Genomic DNA, 6,000 nt, shown 5'->3' on the forward strand with positions numbered 1-6,000 from the left:
CACAACGGGTAAATGGAGCATTTGAGGAAAAAGATATATCCATGAAAAAATATTTACAATTGGTTGAAAATTTTTTAAAGAATTTTTTAAAGTCTGGAGGTTGTGAAAATACCAAGAAACAAGAGTAAAAAAGTAGATGTATTGAGCAAGCTGGCAACATTAACATTTGATCACTTGTATAAAAAAGTTTTGGTAAAGGTTTTAAAAGAAAAATCGATAGATGCGAAGGTCATGATTGCAATGATAGAAGAATGATCATGTTGGATGACATCATATATCAAGTACTTGCAAGATGGAACACTGCTAGTTGACGCTACAGAAGCAAGATGGATAAAGGTAAATGCTTCGTTGTACGTTTTGGAGAACGGAGTACTTTATAGAAGTTTTTTAACGGCCCAAATTTGAGATGCCTAGGGCCACAACAAGCATCAAATGTAGTAAAGGAAATGCATGAAGGATTATGTGCACAACATTCTGATTACAGGACTATTGTGGCACAAATTATGAGACAAGGATTGAAACAACCCAACCCTTATTAAAACCGGCCCATAAAATTTTTTCCTTTTAATATGCGTTAAATAATACTTTACGTCCCATTACACAATTTCCAAAACATATTTGTTACCAAAGTAAGTTCAACGAACTTAAAACATACATTAATAATTTAAACTCCCTAATACAATGGTTCATTAATTAAATCGTAAACCGGTTATAATCATTATGACCCGACTAGTTACGTTTACACAAAACCGAGCATGGTGATTTGAGACTACGCTACCCAAATCCTAATCGAGTCCAAAAGCAAGATCTTCTAAAGCAACCTAGCCAAGATCTCTAATCCCCATGCTTACCTGAGCCGCCATCATGCGAACCTATAAAAATATCAACAACGAGAGGGTAAGCTAATGCTTAGTGAGTGAGAATATACTACATACATATATATGTATAAAATGGACACGCCACACAAATAATCAAATACCGCATACTGGAGTATCCAAGTGTAAAGTAAAGGTAAGCTAGGCATACCATACGGTCACTAAGAAACAAGTTAATAATATCAACAAATATAAGTTTACCCACGACAATGTGAACAACGCCAAAAAGCTACACCCGGAGGGTTAGCTACATCACGACAATACAACAATATATATATATATATATATATATATATATATATATATATATATATATATATATATATATATATATATATATATATATATATATATATATATATATATATATATATATATATATATATATATATATATATATATATAAACATCCAAGGTTAACCCCTTAACCCAATATCGAAACCCAATTTCCACAATGAAGATTGGCCGAACTACACGAGCCTTAGTAGATCCGCATACACACGAGACTACTATCTTCAACAACACAACATCGAAGTTGGCCGAACTACACGAGCCTTAGTAATCCGAAACCACACGAGATCACTACCTCAATAAGATGACCGAACTACACGCGTCATCGTGAATCCGAACTACACGAGATTCACTTTCAAGATACAATAAGATGACCGAAACTACACGCGTCATCGTGAATCCGAAACCACACGCGACTCACTTCTTAACATCAAAACCCTTCGCCATTGGGGTTATATCATCCACATCACAACCACGTGTGATAATGTACACACAAAACGTGTACTTCGCCAAAGGTGGTCAACCAAAATGCACAACCGTGCCAATTGGACCTATACACAAGTCCATCAAATCCACTTATATGTGAAGTGAGCTCTATAACCGAGAACCACTTCACCCGACCCGTACCCATCCTACACATACATATGCACATAGGATATTAACACTCACTTTGTCGCCTTGATGAATGCTTCCAAGTAATCCGCAACTCGTCAATGGAAAGTACCTATTCCATTAACACAAATACAACAACACAATTAGGGTGGATTTATAAATCGACCCAAATTGACAACTAGTGCAAATTCGACCCAAAATGCACTTCCAAGCTCAAAGCACGCCAAAACTAACCAACAATCACTAACACAAGTGAAAATGGTCCTAATATGCCAATTAAACCCAAGCATAAGCGTTAAACACCAATCTTGCCCAATATGACACCTTAACCCTAATTTTGACCCATTTCAAAATTAGTTAACGAAAATACACCTAAAGTGGTTCCAACACTTCTATAATCACTAATACTAGTGATTAAACACAACATACAAGTCCTAAACATGGTTAAATCATTAACCAATCCAAAACCTACCAACATCAACAATAACTAGTTACAATTACCCATTTCACCTCCTAAATGGGTTTTACAACTAACTAGCTCAAAAACCTAAACTTGAATATCAAATCACCAAGATGAAATTCTGAGTTAGAACTTACCAATACCGCCAAAATGATGCCGTTGACGAGTGGAACAACTTTAACACTTGAGGTTTAACCCGAAACACACTTCTTCTTCTCCAAATGGAGCTCTCTCTCTCTCTAAATCTCTCCTCTCTCTCTAGGGTTTGAAGATGAGAGTGTTGGTGAGTGAAAATGAGGATAATATGAGCCTTGAATCAGTCTTATGGCTCTAGAACCGGCCATAAGTGAATTTACCAAAACACCCTCAAAAGATTCCATTAAAATGGGTTAATAATGTCATTACAGCGACATTTGTCGCGTTTCGCGACACCAATACGCGACACACAACACTCAAACGCGACAAAGTGGACAGAAATCACCATCAGAAGTTGTCTCATTTCAAGCATGTTTGTCACGGAACGCGACGCACCAGAACGCAACAAACTGCACTCAAACTCGACAGTTTACCTGATGTACTCCAATTTCACTTTTAAAACATCCCAAAGTCAATCGTGGTCAATGCATTATATCCAAACTATTAAATAATCATTCTTGGACTTTAAATGACGCCCCGAGCATCATGTTTAGAAAAACGGGGTGTTACAAGGATACTACTAGCAAACAATTTATAGAGACACATAAGAGATAATTAAAAAAAATGTGATGCATGTCAAAGGCATGGTACAGTTCAGCGTCTACCAAAGTATGATCTTATTTTAGTTTCCTCTGCATGACCATTCTATAAATGGGCTATTGATATAGTGGGGCCTTTCTCAAGATGTACAGGAAATGCATGGTTCTTTGTGGTAGCAATTATTTTTTCACCAAGTGGGTGGAGGGAAAAGTGATAACACGCATAACGAGGGGGAATATGAAGAAATTTGTTTGGAATGATATCGTGTGTAGATATGGTTTGATAAATGAGATTGTAAGTGATAATGGAAAGCAATTTGCTTAGAATCCATTTAAAAGCTAGTGTGTAGAACTAAACATAAAACAAACATTCACTTCTATAGCTCACCCACAGGAAAATGGCCAAGTCGAAGTAATTGTAGCTGGGATAAAGGCTAGACTGGGTTTAAGTCAAACAAGATGGGTTGATGAAGTACCATATGTTTTGTAGGCTCACTGCACAACACCAAAACGGAGCGTGGATGAAACACCATTCAGCCTAGTGTATGGAACTAAAGCAGTAATACCAGCAGGAATTTTAGTACCGACGTACAAATTATTAGCATTTAATTTGAAAATAACTCATCTATTTGCGTGAAAATTTAAACTTCTTAGAAGAACGACGTAATGGCCGCAATACGACCAACATATTGTAAGCAACGTATGGCAAAGTATTATAATAAAAGAGTAAAGCATGTGTAATTTGAAGAAGGGGATTTGGTGCTAAGGGACAATGAAGCAAGTCGACAAGCAAAGCAAGGAAAATTAGGACCACATTGGGAAGGACCTTATAAGATCATAAAAGTACATAAGAATGGTTCATATACACTTGCAACCCCCTCCAGTGAGGAAATGCAAAGAAAATGGAACACAATGATTTTAAAGAAATTTTATGCATATCACTGCATATTCAGATAACCTGATCAACTATTTTGAATATGAGATGCAGTCATAAATGTAAAAGTTTCTTTAAGAAGTAAGAAATAAAGTAGTTATTCTTATGGCCAAAATATTAATATTTATCCGGCCAAGAATATTTTAGTTCAGGTTACACAAAGCTGTGTGTCATCCCTGCTAACAGAAGAGAAAATATTTCTTGGTGGCAGAAGTTCAATCATAAACAATAGGTTGAATCGGCAGTAGATGACGTAGACTCCGTTGAGCATCGAAGCATTAGATTGTATGTATTACCATGATGACGTAAAATTCTAAAAATGAAGGCTAGTCACCTAAATTGATTTTTAAATCAAACATGTAAAGCTTTGGAAAAAATATACAAAGTATTAAATATTAATACAAGCATTCATTTACAGAGAACATTATATAGCACGGTTTAAAATCCAATATGTCATCAATAGAAGACCGAGGATCATTACAAATAGCATTCAAATCAGGAAAAGTCAAATCCTCTACTTGCTTTCCTATAATAATTACTTTATTCATAAAATATGGGTCGAGTTTGGCAGTAACAGTTTCAGGCTGATGATCTAAGAAATTTGGCACTTTAGATTTTAACACTCGAAGAAACTTTATCCGCTCAGTGTCGCACGCAACATTGATGAAATCTGAAAAAGGTTTTGTCAAAGTTTCAGAATTAAGCACATTGGTAACTATGTCAGGAATGCCTGCAGCAAGGCGTTAGGTATCATTGTAGCTAGTATGCAGTTTTTCTTTTATAACTTCGTTAGACTCTGTCAAAGTATTAATTTTGTGAAAATACCACTTCTTTTTTGATTCAAGCTCAGCAATACGAGCTTCTGCAGAGCGTTTAGCAGCAATAGCAGCATCCAATTTAATTTGAGCAGTTTTTTCATAACCTTCAAGCTGAGAAATTTTGCCCTTATCCTGCTTTATCCTCTCGGATTTCTCATGATGAATTTGGTCTGAATATTCTAAACATTTTAAACTGTCAAGCTCTGAGGCAATGTTATATAATATACCTTGAGCATGGGATTTAGGAGCATCATTCTCAGATAAATTGTGAAAATATTCAGAAAGAGAAGGTGAAACCATTGCTTCTAAATAAGATATAAATTCAGCATAGCTATTTGGTGGATCTTTGAGAAAAGAGGATAGACTAGCCGTTTCCAGGTGAGGAAGATTAATTTGAGATGAGCTAGCCTCTACAACTTTGGTTCTCTGGCCAGAAGACGGAAGATCAAGTCTTTTAGACAATTCTTCTTCGCAAGAAGCCACGATAGAATCAAAATAACATTTATTACGCATAAATTTTTTCTAGTCTAAGCAGGAAGCCTCAAAATTCAACAAAGGATACATAAACAGAGCACGATTATAATGACCCCTAGTACTAGGCATTGCGTAAAAACAAAACATGTTTTCATCTGCAATACAGTCAAAAGAAATATTACTAGTAGCACGACGCTTATGAGCACCTGTTCGAGAAAAACTTGATTCACCCACAGTCTCATGCTCAACAACATTTTCCTCTTCCAAATTTTCATCGCAACAATCTCAGTAGTAAACTGTAAATCGTCCAAATTCTCATGGCGCAGAGCGGAGAGCGGGCTAATTTCTACGCAAAACACAAGACAAAAAGTATCAGTAAAGCATATAATACATCCGCAAACACCTCTTTTATTGAATTATGCATACCTTTGTTATTTACAAGTATGACTGGCAGACCACGAGATATATCTCATTCAGCACTAATAGACATAAGAGACAATATGTGCTTCAGATAACGTCAGTATGAAATTTGATCCTTCTTAATGGAATTTAATAATTTTCATTCATCAAGAAGTAATCTTACAAGAGTAATGAAAGGAGGTTGAGTGGTAGCACACCAATAACTTGTACTATTTGTAGTATTTGGAATTACATCGTTGTTAATAAAAAAGAAGGAATACTGCCAATCGTTATGAGCATCTAACGCAGGATGAAATAGTCTGCAACATTTGTCAAAATAGAACCACTCATGTTCATATGAATTAATATGAACAAAGTAAGAGAAAATGTGAATTGAAGGTGT

This window comes from Rutidosis leptorrhynchoides, chromosome 2, assembly GCF_046630445.1.
Source record: "Rutidosis leptorrhynchoides isolate AG116_Rl617_1_P2 chromosome 2, CSIRO_AGI_Rlap_v1, whole genome shotgun sequence".
Taxonomy (NCBI): Eukaryota; Viridiplantae; Streptophyta; class Magnoliopsida; order Asterales; family Asteraceae; genus Rutidosis; species Rutidosis leptorrhynchoides.